At 39.4% G+C, this 19092-nt stretch overlaps 1 protein-coding gene across 1 annotated transcript in view; it reads left to right on the plus strand.

Moving 5' to 3' along the window:
• The first annotated feature begins 325 nt into the window (after window positions 1-325).
• LOC109068164 (polymeric immunoglobulin receptor-like) overlaps window positions 326-19092 on the plus strand; it is a 169125-nt gene continuing 150358 nt past the window's right edge. Inside the window, exon 1 of the mRNA XM_042716056.1 lies at window positions 326-431. The gene's annotated coding sequence lies outside the window, so the exon portion shown is untranslated. The remainder of the gene's footprint in view (window positions 432-19092) is intronic.

A 19092-nucleotide genomic window follows, 5' to 3' on the forward strand; every position in this document is an offset into this window, starting at 1 on the left:
GATCACAGTCAAAGTTTCTGAAGACTACAGTTTCATGCATTTGTTTCTGTGGTGAACTGATGAATCTGTTGTTTAATGTGAACTTGATTTGTCTCTCAAGCAGCTGATTGTTGTGAGAAGAGCATCAGTCTCTCAGCTGCTGCAGGAGGATCTGTGAACATCAGCTGCAGATACCCACAATCCCACAGTGCTGATGTGAAGTTTGTCTGCAGAGATCTGGATCTGATCTCTGTGCTGAAGAGACGTCTGTGAAGGAGAGCAGAAGATGGAGCGCTGAGGGACAGATGCAGCTGTATGATGACAGAGAGCAGCAGCTCCTGCGGGAATCATCAGTCATGTGACTCAACAACATTCAGCTGAATACTGGTGTGGAGTTCAGTCTGATCAAGGACACAAGAGCTTCATCACACGAGTCCTCATCAGCGTTACAGGTACAGATGACTTTCTCACTCATATTAATTATAATGTTATTAATAATCACAGCTAGCTTCCATTCAACAGATCACTGTGTGTCTTGTATCATTTTGCTTGACTCTGTAAAGAAAGAGGTCAGTGACGTTTGTACGAGAGCAATTCTGTTCAGTTTTATCAACAGGTTATTTTACATGTTTCTGTTTTAACAAAAAAAAACAAAAAACCACAGAAAAAAGAGGCTTTCCTTATAAGGTTTTATGATTGCAGTCTCTGAGGTAAAATGCAGTTTTGTGTATGGGGTGGGGGGGTGGAGACAAAAATTTTACGTCCGGGGGGTGATTACAATGATAAAAAAACCAAAATCCCAGATGGAAATTTCAACAAAGTTTTTAATCAACCCCCTTTTTAAAAAAGGGAAAACAAGGTTGTATCACCAAATATAGGAAAGGACGGGAACCATATAAAAAAAATCTTTTATTGCATTAAAAACCATATAAAATAGGCAAGGGAAACTTTTGGGTTTATTCCCCAAAATGGCCCCCAAGAAAAATTTTTGATAAATGCCAAAAGGCAAAGGGGGAGCTTACCACACAGCGAGGCCCAGACCCACCACCTTTTGGGTGGGGAAAACCCCACCACACACACACACACAACCCTTGGGAGACCCCCAAAACACCTGTAGAAATCACTGCACACTGGACAGAGGTGCCCCCCACCTAAATAAGTGGTCCTCTGCCCGGGGTCCCCAGACCCGCCAGACAAAAATATTATTATTACACTTTTGAAATAAAAAATTAAGCCCGCGGGGGGGTCACAAAAATAAAATGAATACATAAAAAAAAAACAAAAAATAAAAATTTAACAGATATCTAAATTAGGGAAATAAACACAGCTGTGGAGAAGAGCTGGGGCCCAAAAAAAAATCACAAAATAATCAAAAAAAAACAAAACAAAAATAAAAATCCCACAAAAATAAAAATAATGAAACAGACAAATTCAAAAAATAAGAATGGGACAAAAAAGGAACACGAAAATTGGGACTTTCGTAAAACTTTAAAATATCAAAAGAAGAGAAGAATGCAACTAAGGCAGGTAGACAAATCAATGAAAACCACCAAAGAAACAATATTGAAAAAAAAGAAAGAAAAAAAAATTTTTGAAACAAGAAAAAAATTTTAAAAAAACCCAAGTATTTTTTGGGAACAAAAGAAAAATAAAAAATAGTTTTTGGAAACGGACAGCAATGCAGCTGAAAAAGACCGGGTGCCTAAAATAAAAAGCAGCTACGGTTCCCCAAACCTAACACAAAACGAGAGTTAGATTGGTTCTCTCCCTCCCAATATAAAAAAAAACCTTCCAACGTCAAGGAATTTGAAAAACAAAAAGGACTCTTACCCCAAAGGCCAGGTAGAATAAAAAAAAAATCACAGCGCTGTTTGGTCCCCCGCTGAGAAAGGGAGCAATTTTTCTTAACTTTCAGCCTATAAAATTGGCGTCTGAATAGATACACAAAGCATTCACCCAAAACCTCTTTAAAAAGCTCCCCAGGGCTTTTTACATACCGACGGCAGCAATCACTAATCGAAACGCTTTTTCCAAATTTACAACCTTGAGTTTGCTAGCGAAGGGGGGGACGGAAGTGGGAAGTGAGGGAAACCGCTTTTACCGACGCAAAATTCACGGTGACGTATCCATAACATAATTTACCTTTTATGCCTGTGGCGCCCCCAATTCTAATCAGGAGGTGACGTAACAACTCCCACATCTACCCCCCCATTTTGCATCCGCCAGACGATGGACTAAAAGAGAAAATGGAAAAAACCCTTTAAAACCGATCAACCCAAGGCCTAAACAAAGCTGAATAGAGTTGGAGATCTCTCCGAACTAAAAGCGCTTTTTTCCTCTTCTCTTACAGCTTGAGGAAATGATGAGGTTTTGAATGCTGACCTCCCCATTTGGGCCAGGCGCCGAGGTACTACCCACCACCATTCTGAGAACCTTCTGATTCAGGGGGACAGCACTTACGGGAAAACCCGAAAACTCCCTTAAATCCCCCGCTGTCCAAAGCCCCAAACCTCGGGCCCTTTTTCTTGAATGTTTGAGGAGTCCAGGCACCAACTCCCCAAAAATCAACATCATCTACCTCTTCATACTCCTGAGGATCCCTTGGTTTTTAAAACCCCTGCCAATGCTTGCTCGAAGGCAACCCTCCGCTGCACACAAGTTTTCAACAGAGAACGATGCACCCCTTCTTGCTCAACTAAAAACCGGTGAAATGCTATAAACTACACCCCCCCTTCGGAGGGCGACCACCGAAAAATCACAAACCCCAAAGTCCGGATTTTATGGCGCCCCCCCCACTACCTACTCTCATAGACAACTGCCCTTTCAGCCGGGGTAGATCACGTCCCTTGCGGGTCATGCGCCCTTCCGACGATCTCTGCGGGCCTTTCACCCCCTTTTCCCGGGCCCCCCCAAAAGGGCACCGCAATCCCCTACGGTTCCCTCCCCAAAACGTGAATTTCCCTGCAGGGGGGTTGGGGGCACCCTCCTAGCAAAAAGCTCGCAACGGGGGGTTTTTGCCCAAACAAGTATTGGAACTCTCCATCAATTGGTGAGAGGGGGGTTTTTGAAAAAAAAAAGATAATTGAGACCGGGAAACCCCCCCACCCCTCTTTTTGAAGAAAGGCAATTTCGCAAAAAATTAAACAACGTGCGATTAAAACGCTCACATTGTCCATTCCCGCGGAGGGTTCGGGGGGGCGAGATTTTCCTTCCTGATAAAGCTCCAAAGCTACAATGACGCAGTTTCAAATTTACGGCCCGGGGTCAAATGAAGGCGGCCTGGGACACCAAATTTTAAAACCACCCCCAAAACCGGATTGTGCCCAGTCCAGCCCTTTGGTGTGAGTAGGCCTGCAATAGAAAATTTACTAAAAATCGTCGACTAATTTTTTCCCCTTGGGCCCCCAGAGTTAAAGGGTTTCCGACCTGAAGTCAAGGGAAAGGACTTCATTGGGCCTTGAAGCTAATAGTGGCCCAGAAGGAACGTGCTACTGGCCGTTATCTTGCAATTTGGGGGCCCACCTTTCACTTTCCCGGGCCCAACGGAAATATCACCCATATTTGGCCAATACCCGCGCCTGAACCCACGGGTGCTTCTAACCCTTTGGTGCCTGCTTTTGATTAACTGGGTAAATCCCTCCCCCCTTAAAAACACGGGAACACAAATTTGGAAACACCCCAAACCCTCCGTCGGGGGAACCCTTTCGATAAAAAACCCTTCCTTTGTTTTGTCTATTCCATTCTGGAAAGACTAAAAATTTTTTATCTAGCGTCGCCGTCTGCGACCCTGGTCGCGACCCCCTCCCAAACTTTATTACCTGGCTGATAAAGGATAGCCTCTTGCATAGACCTTAAGTCCAAAAGCAGAAAAAACCTGCAAAGCACTAACGGCCCTCACTCTGCCTGAACGAAACCCCGGCCAAGGGGCCTGCCGCACGACTCAGGAGGGCAGGGCCCAGCTAACCCTTGATTTCCCCTGGAACGGGGTTCGGGGGGAGAAGCATCTGCATTCCCTTACTCCTTCCTATCTATTTTTACCTCAAATTTAAGCACCCAGCTCTGCAGCCCGCGCTGTTCTGTACTCCAACCTTTTGTGTCCCAGATGATCGGATTATTGTCAGTGAACCAATACACTTTGACCAAAAAAATTCCCCGAATTTTTCACCACCCCCACTTGAGACGAAAAAATTTATTTTTCATTGAGCTGTAATTATTCATTTTTTCGCTCAGGGGCCTTTAAACTACGACGGGCATAGCATAGGTGAACCTTCCTTCAAATTTTTAGGAGGACGGCCCCAAACCCCGCTGGCGGCGTCTACTTTAAGATGAAGGTTTTAAAAAACTGCAACGCAAGTATGGGGTAGATTTAAATTTCCCCTTTCAGGTCCTCAAAGCGTCGACACTCTTGCCCATGCATTATAAAACTTCCCTCTTCGTTACATCCCTTTACCCCGATACTTCAGCCACCAGCCATGCAGGGGTGCGCCTTTTGGGCAAACCCCTCCACAAACGCCCATAATAAATTCAAAAACCAAGGAAGGTTTTGCAATTAGACAAGTTCCGGGCAACGCCATTGTGCAAAAGCCCCCATTTTACCCGGGTCATTCTACCCCCCCTTTCCAGATAACTGCCCCAAAAACTTCACTTCAGCTTGAAAAAAACATTTCTCCGCTTTTTTCCTTTATCCCCCCCTTTCCCCCGGGCCCCCGGGGGCCCCTTCTCCAATCGGGCCCCGTGTGACTACGAAGAGGAAAAAAAACCCCAACATCATCAAGGTATAACAAAGAACTGGCCCGTGATCACCAAATAATCGCTCCATTAAAACCTTTTTAAAAGTGCTTGGGGGATTTCAAAGGGCCAAAAAAGGCATACGGTTCCAAAAAATAATCCAAACGGGGAAAAAAGCAGTCTTTGACCTATTGGTTCTGAACTGGAACTGCAAGTACCCCGGCTAAATCCAAGTAGAAACCACTCCCCCCGCTAAGGAGTCCAAATCTCCTCAATACGAGGCAGGGGAAATGATCCCTTTTTTGTCTTGGCATTTTGGGGAGGGATCCACGCACATGCGCAGACTACCGTCCCCTTTTTTTTTTTTTTAAACCCAAACAAAGGGGGAAGCATAAGGACTCCAAATTTTCCCCGCACTATTCCCTCCTCCAATAGCTGGTTTATTTGAGTTTTTTAAATAATTAAAAATTCCCGGGAGTTTAAAGGGAATTTTTTAAATATTATATATTAAAATAAAAAAATTTTTTAATAAACACCTCATATTTCTGAGAAGGGGTTCCGCCCGTCGGACCTGAAACACTAAAAAAGGGTGTCATGGGAAAGGAATGAGCCCCCGTACCTAGAACTGAACTGAGAAGCTAAGGGTTTTCCCACGTTCTGTTGGCAAAAAACCAATTTAAATCCCCAGTTCCACCCTGTTGGGCAAGAATACCCCACCGCCAACTTAAATAAGACATAAAAAGGTCCCCCGTTTCCTTTTCCAAAGCCCGATCTAGGAAAAAACTGGGACCGATCAGGGGGCCCAAACAACAGTACTGCCGATTTCTTAAAAATCAAAGGGGGGCAGCCACCATTCATTTACCACCTGGGGAAAACCCCACCCCCCTCTCCGGTACACGCACACTTCCCCCCTGAACAGGGGTTTCTTGCATTACCTGATGACAAAATTGCAAAGCATAGACACATCAGGCGTTGTGTAACCACGGGAAATCAAAGAGACGGCCGTTGCCCCAAAAAACTCCCGAAAACACCGGCTAAGGGGTTCATCCCCCCAAAACCCCCGGGGAAAATCCAAAATCATGCACCAGGGGGATCCCGAACAACAAAAAACACCACACCCGATGCCAACTGCCCCCAAAATTCCCATCTACTCCAAATATCCAAAATATGGAATGCTACCCTTAGCGGCTCGAAGCTGTAACCATGCAATTTTTTAAGGCGACCTGACCCCCCCGGTTCAAAATGTTGGCGGAACACTTTCGGAAATTGTTTTCACCACGAACCTTACCCCCAAAAAGGTACCGAAACCCCCCCATAAGGGGAATCAATGTGGGCAGATAAAACAAATAGAAAAAATGAACGTGTGTGGCCATTTACTTTATCAAAAATTTCTTCCCCCCCGGGTGTACCCCACCTGGTGGGAAAATATTTTTTGACGTCGGGGGCGAGGAGTTATTTAGCTGTGGGGAAGCCGCAGGGCTGGGGGGGAGGGCGGGAACCTCCCTTCCCCCTCACAAACCGAGGAAAATGGCCGGCGTTGAAACGCCTGAAAACGGGGCCAAAAAAGGGGAAAATTATGTACGTTTGGAACCGGCAAAAAAATTTTGGGGGACTGTTTAGGGGTTTTGTTGCTGTCGCAACATTTCTCTTTAATTTCCCGAGCTCTGACTGTGGGGGACGACCTAGGAACTTCAACGTTTGTCCCCCCCCCGTCCCCATACTGAAATCCATTCCAGGGGGACCAACTCTCGCCCCCCGCCCCCCAGCACCCCCTTGTTCCCACCTAATGTTCGCCGGAACTTCTAACAAACTAATAGTAGGCCCCCGGGGACGTCTAGCGCCAAATTTTCGTCTTAGGGCACTAAACCCAAATGCCAAAAAATTTGGGCAGCAGCAAGGTTCTGTATTAAGATGGCGGGGGGCCCGATTTTTAACCCTTTTTAACAGGCCCCCAAGCGCAAAGAAAACTCCAACAGAGTTCCCCCCCTCTTGTTTTTTTCTGGAGAAGAACCTCTTGTAATGCTACAAGACTGAAAACCAACCATAAAAAAATCACGCTCTTTAATAATCTTATCGGTCCCCATTCTAAACAGGCGATCCTGATTTTTCGGCTCCCCTCCAAGGGTCAAACAGAAAGAAGGCTTGGGCTGCATTTTACAATAACGTACCTCAGCATGCCCGGCCCTAACCCATTCGTCAATATCAAACCGATTTTCCATTAAATTTGGGCACCTCGATCGCGGAAAAAAAACAATCGTTCAGTCAAAGGCACCCGGGGTTAGGGGTAAAAAGGGGAACAGTGGGGTCAGGGAAACCCGCCCCCAACAGTGCATTATCATCTCAGCTGCGCTACCAAATCCCCCAATCTGTATTTTAAACCCCATTTTTGGGTTTTACCTCTTTTTTTTTTTTTCCTTTTCAGACACTTACCCAGAGAAAGGAAAGGGCCCCCAAAAGGAGCTCTGACCTTACCAAAAAAGGGTGCCCTTTTTTTCCAAAAAAAAAACAAATACAGAATAACAAAGCCACAAAATAAAAAAAATCAATTCTGACTCAAACTTTGGTGAAAACCCGCCGACTACGCCACAATGGCGTAGGGGCGGGGGAGATGAAAATGTTCGTCACGGGGGAGTGACTTACAATGATAAAATATAACCAGATAAAGCCCGAGGGGGAATTCACCCAAAAATTTTTAATCAACCCCCCTTTTAAAAGGGCAAAAACAGGGTTTGACACCCAAATTTTAAGAGCAAGACAAGGAACCCATAAAAAAAATCTTTTTTTTGCAGTTTAAAACCACTAAAAATAAGCAATGAACATTTTTTTATTTAGCCCAATGGCCACCCAAAGAAAATTTTTATACAAAGCCAAAAGGGAAAGGGGGTGGGGCTTACCACAGACAGCGACTGCCCCAAAACCCCAAACCCCCAAAAAAAACACGGGTGCACAACACACACCACACACCACACCTTTTTAGACACACCACAAACCGTGAAAAATCACTGCCCACTGTGCAGAGGTGCCCCCACCTAAATAAGTGGTCCTCTCCCCTGGGCCCAGACCCTGCCAGACAAAAAAAAATTTAAAATTAAAAAAAAAAACCTTTTGCAAAATAAAATCTCAGTCGCCTCGCGGGGGGGCACGTAAAAATATAAATAAATACAATATTAAACAAATACAAAAAAAAATCAAAATTAACAGATATCAAAATATTGGAATAAACAAGTGCGGGAGAAGAGCATGGGCCAAAAACAAAAAAACACCTTAAAACCTTAAAACAAAACAACAATTAAAAAACCCCCACAAAAAAAAAAACAAATAGAGGGAAACCCAGACAAATTCAACAAAATATAAAAAATTGAAACAAAAAGGAAGTCACCAATTAGGATTTTCTGTAAAACAATTAAAATTCAAAAAGAATAGCAAAAAATGAAACTCCGGTAGCAAAATAAAGAAAAACCACCAAGCAACAATTTTTAAAAAACAAGAAAAGAAAAAAAATTTGAAAAAAAAAAATAATTTAAAAAACCCAAAGTATTTTTGGGAACAAAAGAAAATAAAAAATTAGTTTTGGAAAAGGACAGAAATGCAGCTGAAAAAAAACCGAGTGCCCAAATGAAAAGCACTTTGGCTTCCCCAAAAACCTTACACAAACGAGACTGTTAGTTGGTTCTCTCCATCCCAATAAAAAAAAATACCTTACATGTAAAGGGGAATTTGAATAACACACCGACGGACTCTTACAGCCAAAAGGCCAGGGTAGGGAATTAACAAACACACGACTGTTTGGGGTCTACACTGAAAAGGGGAATTATCGTTCTAATTTTTAGCTCTTAAAATGTCGTCATAAAAGACACAAAGCATTCACCTACCGTCTTAAAGTCTACCCGGTTTTTTTTCATCCGACGGCAGCATCACTGACAAAAAAAGGACGCCCAAAAACAAATTTAAACCTTTTTTTGCTACGCCAAAGGGGCGGAAGTGACAAAAACGCGTCCCCGACCAACAATTCAACAGGTGAGTATCCCAGGTAGCACAAAATTTACCTTTTATAGCCTGTGAGCCCCCTAAATTGGTAATCACGGCAGGTAGTAACAAATTCCACGGGAAAAAAAAGTTGCTGTTTTGCTCAGGGGAAACTGCACACAGGTAAACAGAGGACAGTGTTTTTGTGTTTTTTCTTCATTTTTTTTAATTTTTGGGCCGGATTTAGAAAACCCGCGTGTGTTTTCTTTTGTTTATTTTTATTTCACGTGTTTGGGTTTTTAAATTTTATTTAAAAATTTTTTAAAGTTTTAAAAATTTTTACCAAAAAAACCCCGGGTTCGAAAAAAACTCAAACAAAAATTTTTTTTTTTTTTCTTTCCCAAAAAAAATTTTGGGTAGGAAAAAAATTTAAACCAAAAAAAAACCATGACAAAATTTAAAAAAAAACTTTTAAAAATTTTTTCTTGTTTTATTTCAGGTTTGAAAAAAAACTCCCAAAATTTTAAAATATTAGGTTTAATTTTTTCAGGTTTTTTAAAACGTTTTTTAAAATTAATGTTTCAAATTTTGAAAAAACAAAATTAAAAGCATTCTTGGTAAACTTTGAAAAAAATTTAAAAAAAATTTTTTTTATAACCCTTTTTTTTTTTTTAAAAACAATTTTGTTTTTTTTTCCCTTTCCCCCAGAGTTTGAAAAGGTGGGTTTTTTTTGAACTCTTTTAAAAAACATTTAAATTATTTAAAAAAAATTTTTTTTAAAAAATTTTAATTTTTGTTTTTTTTTGAAGGGCCCTTTGGGTTTTTATTTTTTATTTTAAAATTTTTTTAAAATTTTTTTTAACTTTTCACAAATAAGACTCCAAAAATTGGGTTTTCCCTTTTTTTAAAAAGTGCCCCCAAAAAATTTTTATCTTCCCAGATTTTTTTTTTTAATTATTTTTTTCTGAATATTAATATAACCAAAAAATAATTTTTTATTAACTCTGTAAAGTTAAAAAACAGATGACTGCATATTTTAATTGTCACGTTCATCTGTTCGTGTTAAACATGTGACCAGGAAAGAAACACTAAAACTCATCTGAACACACATCGAGAGCTTCAGAAGAACTGAATCTACTAACAACAGAGAAGATCACCACTGAAGAGAGAGAAGAATGAAGATCATCTGGACTTTCCACTCTGCTGATGATTCCTGGTAAGAGTCTGAAGCTACAGTAAATCACTAAAAACAGCACAGAGTCTTAGTTCACTTCAGCTCATGCTGTTGAAATGGAAACTTAAACGCAATTTGAAAGTTCATCTCTGTCCATTCTCATATAAATATGTTATTGCTGTATTAAGATGCTGGTTTGTTGTAGGTGTGTTGAGCTCCATCAGAGTGACAGGATATTCAGGAGGAGGAGTCAGCATCACATGCAGATATGATAGAGGATATACAGACAATAAAAAGTATTTTTGTAGAGGACAGAATCCAGGATGCTCTGACCTCATCAAGACTGATATTAAAAATAAATGGGTTGATTCTGGAAGATTCTCTCTGTATGACGACACAAGAGCAGCAGTTTTCACTGTGACCATCAGAGATCTGAGAGAACAGGGACTTGGACGCACTCAGTGTGCAGTTGATATCTCTCCTTGGAGATAGATTCCTTCACTGAAGTGAATCTGCAATGTTGTAACAGGTGAGTAACTGAGACTCTCAAACCCATGATGATCATCAACATCACACACTCAACACTGATCTGTGATTACTGCGCTCACACATCTAACTCATTTAAGAGTTTTTGGCTTATTTGTTTGTTTTACTTTTAAATGAAGATGAATTATCATTACTGACGCCTTTATTTACATTGATATCTACAGGCTTGTGTTCAGCAGGTCAACAACCAGTGCTGTGGAGAGGATATTCAGGAGGAAATGTCATTATAAACTACAAATATAAGACACCTAGAAGGGAATCCTTTGATAGATGTGTGTAAAACTGGAGCAGATCAGTGTTTTACTCTAATAAACACTGACAGAGCAGCAGAATGGACACATGGACGGCCGCATTTCCTCTCTGTTCATGATGACAGATCTGCTCGCTCTTTACGTGTGTTTATCAGGAGAACTGAATGAGAACCCATTCTGAGAATATAAGATTACAGTCAAAAAGCCTTCTGAAGACTACAGTTTTCTCTGAGTTTCTCACCTGAACATAAGATGGTGAGCTGCTTTCATTCACTCATGCATTTGTTTCTGTGGTGAACTGATGAATCTGTTGTTTAATGGGAACTTGATTTGTCTCTCAAGCAGCTGATTGTTGTGAGAAGAGCATCAGTCTCTCAGCTGCTGCAGGAGTGAGCCCAGGAACATCAGCTGCAGATGCTACCCACAATCCCACAGTGCTGATGTGGAAGTTTGTCTGCAGGAGATCTGATCTGATCTCTGTGCTGAAGAGACGCCTGTGAAGGAGGAGCAGAAGATGGAGCCGCTGGAGGGACAGATGCAGCTGTATGATGACAGAGAGCAGCAGCTCCTGGATCGGGAATCATCAGTCATGTGACTCAACAACATTCAGCTGAATACTGGTGGAGTTCAATCTGATCAAGGACACAAGAGCTTCATCACACTCCAGTCCTCACAGCGCTACAGGTACAGAGATGACTTTCTCAATTAATCAATGTAATTCAGAATCACATCTAGCTTTCATTCAGCAGATCATCAGACTCTTTTTGTTGCTTGACTGAGCAAAGAAAAGTGGTACTTACACAGAGGGCTATTTTAGTGTAACAGTCTGATTGACAAAAAACAATGCCACAAACCACATGTTAAAAGAGAGAAGTGTACAGAAATGGAGTGTGATTGCAAAAATGAGGCTGCGGATTTATATTCAGTAAAACGTGTTTGTGTAGAATTATAATGCTGTTCTGCAAATGCAGTGGTCAGTGTTTGTGGTTGTTTTGTACTTCATGTGGTTCTTCATACTGTATGTGTTTGTATCATTTACTTGCTTCATTTCATTATGAGATATTCACGTGTTTTTTCCTGCCAATTACATTCATATTCTCATTTCTGTTCATATAACTTCTTAAAACACCATCAAGCAGTGGTTTTAATTCCCCTAGGTTAAGGGTTGTGTGTGTGTGTGTGTATTATTATTATTAGTATTAGCTGGAATGTTTGACCTTAAAAATGTAAAAGTCCCCCTAGAGATATTAAAGTTAATTTAACAACTCATTTTACTTATTCAGCTTACATAAAATGTTTAATATTTTTTGGTGATCAATTATTATTTTATTTTTTCATGGTTTGATTATTAGCTTTCATCAACTTATAAACCCCTTGCTGTTCTGTTAGCGAACCGCAAGTGTCCTGTTTGGGGAAATCCTGTTATTCTCTAGATCAGAGGCGTCAAACTCAGTTCCTGGAGGACCCCGGAGCCCTGCAGAGTTTTGTTCAACCCACTCCAAGACACAAACCATGTAGTTTTCAAAAGCCTGAAGGACTTGATTAGTTGGATCAGGTGTGTTTAGTGGGTTTGAAGCTAAACTCTGGGGCCGGCCCCTCAGAAGTCAAGTTTAACACCCCTGCTCTAGAGTCTAGATTAGTGGTTAGCGTAGTATTTGCAGGCAATTTCCTTACCAAAGCTCACAGCCAATGGCGTGGTCCCAGGAAATGGACATCTAGGAGACAGTTTGAAAGTGTGTGTGGTCATTTAGTATTGCAGCAGTGGTTGGTGTTGGTGCTCATTTGTCCTCAGTGTTACTAAAGTATTGTCATTTGGATGTGCAGCAGAAGTGCAGTTTTTTTTGAGTATTGCTTTACCACACTTGTACTGTGCAGTTACAGGAATCTTGCAGATCAAAATACTGAAATAGTTTTTGTTTTTCATTTGTGCTGTTTTATAATGTCTACTATGTGCTTATTTTTGCTCATGTGCTTATTTCTAAGTTCCTAAAAACTCTCAAATAAAATGAACTCTGCTTGCCGCTTTTGTTTCTGGCCGCCTGTGCTTCCAGCAAACATGAATTCAGGACAGAGGACGTGTGAATGACAAATAAACATAGCTCAGACTGCATTTGGTTTCACTGTAAATAGCGTTACAATATAACACTGATCTCACTGCTTTGCAGCACCACATGTATTGCTACAGAAAAAGATCTTAACAGTCAAGGGTCAGAGGAAAGCCCAACTAAAAGCAAACACTGATCCTCCATGATGGTGCCATCATTTCTAAACAATTAAACATCAACATTTTAACCCTTTGTGGTCAAAAGGTGGCAGCGGCCGCAGATTATTGTTGTTCAACTTTAGCAGCACGTTAAACATCACACTCTGATTTGATCTGGAGAAACTGTGCATCAGCTGAAAGTTTGGAGATTATAAGCTTCGCTATTTGACCACTGTTTTGATTAAACATTGCCCTAGTGACAGTAATTGAGTAATTTATGTCAGGAGTGCAAAATAATAAATATTTATTAGTCATTTCACAATTCACCACTCATTAATATGCAGTCGCGTCAGCATTGGTTTATTTTGTATTTAAATGGAATTCACTGAACAGGCGTCAGTAAGGGATGACTGCGCAGATCCAAAGTTGCATATACATGGAAGATATCATGGATATGTTTATATGTGTTTACTTCATATTTCTTCAGACAGAATCGCAATTTTCTATCAATTTTTCCACTGATGATAATTAAGCTGCTCCCAAAGCGATGTCTCCATGTTTACTCTTCGGTGTTCGCGCTGCCACTGACAGAGACCTGATTCGTCCGTGTCTTGCCCAATCACATAACTGTGCATCATCTTCCTGCCCGAGTCCTATCCTGGGATGCACTACCAGTATCACTTCTGTGTTGATATCTGACCACAACAACACAGAGAGAACACTCGCTACCCACAGGAAATATCAAATTAATAAACACACAATTACATTAGTAAATGGTTTGTATGTGATTTTCTTGAGATTTGGGGGATTTTTTCTAACAATATTGAAAATGTACATCTGTAATGCTAATTTAATTGCAGCGATATAAAAAGAAGGCTAGTAAATAAGCATCTTTTTGCAATAGTAAAACGATCAAAATTCCACATGAGATCACAAAGAAGAAGATTATTACAAACACTCAATCGGGGTTTACAGTGAGTTTTGAAGTAAAAGTACTAAGAATCTCATAAGGGTAATGTATGAAGCTTGATGCTCTTGTTTAGCTCTAATGCAGCTACATAACAGGTGCGTGTTTTCTTCATAACCACCTTTTGTCATATCATTCATGTATGGTCATAAGAAAATGATCTGTTGTATTTTTATAGAAAGACTTTTGATAATAGTTGGGTAAAATGTATACTGGGAGTGACTTGATGTGGCTTGGTTAAACCTTGTAATGCCGAATAAAGGCTAATAATGGCTGAATAAACCAAAAGAATAATGATAAAAGAACGCAATGTGGGATAATGTTTCCTACCTGGCGATGTGTGAAAGCCTCATTGAGTGAAACATAGATCATGAATGGGCATTGGGTCGCGTACAGACTGATATAATAGCCACAGGATAGAGAAGAGATCATACATCAATTTTATTAGCCTTTCATTTAGAGCCTTCTCTAAAAACCCCACATGACATGGCCTTAGAAAATGTCTTTCATAAAATTCACAGTTTTTGTGAGATTATGTTTCTGAAATATAAAATGAAGCATCAATGGAAAACATGGCTTTTAGCGTTATTGTGTTTCTAAAATCATATCCTCAGTAAGTTGTGCCTCTTTTTTCGTCTGACAGAAAACAAATTCAATCTGGTTAATAATGAGTAGAAGCTGGTGATGCTTTAATAAGAAATTGAATATGTTGTATTTCCAGTTATTGATTTCATCTAAGGCTATGGCTGAAGTTCATGTTCATAATTCATCAACTAATGCTCAGTGCCACTTAATTAATCCTGAAATTATCTCATTAACTTTAACACTGCTTCAGTGTTACTTAACCTATTTCAGAGTAGGACCAAATACAGTCTGAGGCAGTGTTGATTTAACTCTGGGAATTTTAAATTTACTGAGAAATGTGATGTCGAAGATCTTGTTTGTAAAAAAAAAAAAAGCTTTATCCTCTTCATGTTAGTGTTTTGGACACAGGATGTCCAAAAAAAACGACATCATCATCATCATAATCATCATCCGCTTCTGTTTTTCCAAAACTACTACATCTACCATCACATCAGAGTATTCTACCAAAATTTAAGGCGCAATATGTGCTAAAATATAAAAATATGATCTGATATTCCGGCTCAGGAGGTGATCAAGATTCACTCGTTATTTCCTATAATCTGTTTTCAGTGTCTTATATCTGATGCATCCGCTCTGGTTCTGATGTTCTTCTGGTTCTGATCATCGGTGGTATCTTGTTGGTGTTTTCTCTATATAGGAAGCATCAGTCTCGAGGTAAAAACTCTCAACAGATACAGAAAATCACCCATTCATATCAAGGTTTAAAATGAAGATTTGCTTTTTTTTCACACTACTAGTTCTAACATACCTAATGGCTTCTAGCTACAAAATACAGATATTTGATGATGTGAGAAAAGATTTCCATTATACATCCGTGTTGAAATGTGATACAAATGTCATTAATTTAGACTCTTTGTTTTAGAGCAGGCGATTCATCATCTCAGGACTGGAGCAGAAAAAACATGAAATGGTTCGGTCCAGTTGCTGTATTAAAATAATATGATGATTTTTTTATTCATAATGAGAATAAATTCCTGTTACCTCCATAATTACATTTTTTCAGAACTGGTAAATAATTACTCTGTCTATCTACGGGTTTTTTCACACACTGGTGGTGATTATGGGGAGGAGTAAGGACACTCCACACAAGCAATTAACCCAAAAACCCTCTGTTATTCCTGACTGTGTTTTACGCTACCCCCCGATGGTTAGAAAAGCCACTGGTGACTCTCAGATCTTGATCACATCTGCTGAGGATGACAGATTACGCCGTGAAGTGAATTTCCAGAAGAATCCGAAGACTGTCCGGACAGCGGTGTTACTTACTCTCCATGGTGGATTTCCAGAAGAAAGCCAGATGGTCCGGACAGTGTTAGATTGAGGTGAAATCAGGATTACAGTGATACGCTGATGTCCATCATCTCACGACTGATGCGCCTGATGGCACCATTGAGCTTCAATCTAGTATTTCGACTTTTTGTATAAAATGTCTGGTTATCTCTGCAGTCAGAGCAATGTAAATATAAAAGTATGAACTCTTTGGCAACCTGCAGATGTGAGGTGTGAATATGAGAAGGCTTTATAGCGAGACTGTTAATCATAAGGAAAGAGCATTGAGCGGTCAACTTGGTTTAAAAAAAAAAACTATTTAATATATGATATTAATACATTTACAATGTCCCCATATTAAATATATGACAATAAAATATTACAAAATCATATTAGGTGTCGTCTGCATGTATTCTTTATTCTGTTTCGTTGGGTTTCGGCTTTTAGTGGTTTGTTTTTAGCGCCCGGAAGAGCAGACAGAGAGATGTCCAAGATTGTTACACAAAATATCTGCCGACATTCAGAAAAATTGTCTACATTCATATTAAAATTTATGAAAATTTCTACAAGAAAATCTAGGGTGTTAAAAGCATGTTAATATCATGAATATGAAGTGCAGCTGCAGTGGCGCAATAATACAAAAGTAATTTGGTCACCGGTGTGTGTTTATAGAGTATTTTACAACAGCTTCAAAAGCCACTCGGCTAATCCAAGTCTATCTATTGTATAAATGTTATAAATAACAACTTTAAAGTTTGAAGGTCAGCTATTCAGCTTTATAAGATGTTCTGAAGGTAAGGTCATGTCGATGAGAACAGGAGCTCATTGGGAAACAGACTGTGTTGGTTTGGGGTGAGGAATCTCGGTTGCTGTCCGTAGTGTGAACTTCTGCTGGGGTAGACTCTCCTCGGCTGGACATTGCTCATGTCATCTCATATAGTGAACACATGACACATATGTTGCTATGTTAATATGATATGTTTAAAGTATGTTTGGATTATTAGCAAAAGGTAATTTTTAAGTAAACTTAAGTTTAAGTCTTTTTTATGCACTTCTCAATTTTGAGATTTTGGTCTATTTTCTCAAAATGAGTTTCTTCCTCCACTTTACCTGTTTTATTCCTATCTATATTATGAAAGGTTTTACAGAGGTGTTTGTTCATATACCATTTGCATATTATATTGTTTTAACATTTTACTACTAAAACCACACTGTAAAACCTGACAAGAACAGTAACTCCAAACCGTTTGAGTAAAAAGTTGCCTTTACTTAAACCATGTAAGTTTTAAAACTTTGCAATTATGAAAAAGTGATTAATTAAGTGCTGATGAGCTTTAGTGATGAACAGCTGCTGTTTAAAAAAACGCTCACCAGCTCACTTATTTAAAAACCCGACTGCCTTTTTTTTTCAGAGTCTACAGAAGATTGACTGAGATTAACTAAGGTTAGATGTGTTTATTGTTTCATTTGAAGTAACCATGTTAGAGATCATGTTTGCTTTGTTGGGTTCTTGACCCTGATTTCTGTTTAGTTTATTTATTTTTGGGCGTTGTAACCATGTGTTTGAAACATGTGTTATAACACAAAAAACCCGAGAAAATAAGTCAGATATTGGTTGTTATCAGCTATTGGTGATGATAATCATCAATTTTGGAGCTGTTCAAAATCTTACTAAATAGGTGTTCTATAGTTACTTCAGTTGATTACAATGAAGCCATTCAAAAAGCAGTGGTTCTTTTATAATCAGTTAATATAAAGACTTTCCAAACAGTTTTGTTTTCTATGGTGTTAATTAGTCACACAAGACATCAAAAATCAGAATTGAACCTCAACAGATGGTTACGAAAAAAAAAAAAACATGCTGCAATGCATGCGGGGACTATTGTAGTACAAAACACAGCATGGCTCAAGCATGCTCTGCCTGCATGTTTTTTTTTGTTTTTATGGTCACCATTGTTGGAGGTTCATATGCTGAATATTGATGGCTGTGTGGACTAGGACACCACAGAAAACCAAAACGTTTTTGGAAATTCTTTATATTAAATGATTATACACAGAACCATGGCTTTAGCAATCATTTATTACTAATCACTTCCAGCTAATTACAAAACACCTAGTTCATCAAAGATTAAAATCCAAACAGTTCAAATACGGCAATGATTATCATCAGCTAAATATACATGTATTAGAAACACCAACATCTAGGTAAAAGTTAGGGTAAAGCAAAAAAAAATGCTAACCTGACGGTGCACTAAGTACGTGCTCTTTGGGGTGAAAAAAGCAGCTTCTAGAGTGTGGTGTGTGTGTGGTATAACACCTGAGGAATTTTTCCTTCTTCTCTGCTTCCTCTGGGCTTTTGAGTTACAACAAGATGGTTACAACAGCCAGCAGAGGAAAAAACTAAGACAGAAAATCACGAGAGTGATCAATGAGCCCGAACTAAACACACACTGATGCTCTAACAGGGTTACTTCAAATGAAACCATAATCAACATCCTAAACCCGTTAGTTTAATTATTCAATCAGATCTTCTGTAGACGCGCGTCTGACAGAAAGTAAAGTCAGTGCTGCGTTATGTAAATATAGTGGAGCTGCTGTGAGCTGTTTGTGGGGTTGTATGAATCAGGATCTGAGAGATTTTAATGTATTTTTTTTATTTCAGTTTATTTTTCTAGGATGTGTCTGAAGTCAGTTGAGTCTTGATGTTCTCTTTTCTTCAGTAATTCTGTTGTTAACAGAAGCGGTTAATCCCTAATGCCCAATTATCACTAAAGTAATACACTTAATTATTAATGCAATGTATATATTCTTTCAGTGAACTAAACTCTGCAATTAAGTTCAGAGTACTCATACATCACTTAGTTTTAAAACTTAAAATGCGTTTATAGGCAATCGGGTTTCCTCAACCATCGGTTTGGTTAAACATAAATTGGTAGGTTTTAGTGAGGCTGTGTCTGAAGTCCATTGTAGTTCCTTTCTCTTCTTTTCTCAAGTTAATTCTGTTGGTTAACAGCAGGCATGTCATCACTATGCTCAATTCGCACTCAGTTAATCACTTAATTACTTAATGGCAATGTATATCGTCTTCAGTTGAACTCAACTGAATTAAGTTCAGAGTACTTCATAACTGTTTACGTTTTAAAACTTAAATGGTTTAATGCAAGCAGGTTGTCCTCAAACGGTTTTGAGTAAACCAAACTTGTCATGTTTTTAAGGATATTTGTTTACACACAAACGTTTTGAGTTAAGTACTTGTCGGTTTTTACAGTGTGTTAGTTTTAAAACTTAAAAGGTTTAAGGCAATCATTTGGCCTGCCAACGGTTTGAGTAAACCTAACTTGTCAGGTTTTTAAGGATATCTGTT

This window comes from Cyprinus carpio, chromosome B1 (genome assembly GCF_018340385.1).
Source record: "Cyprinus carpio isolate SPL01 chromosome B1, ASM1834038v1, whole genome shotgun sequence".
NCBI lineage: Eukaryota > Metazoa > Chordata > Actinopteri > Cypriniformes > Cyprinidae > Cyprinus > Cyprinus carpio.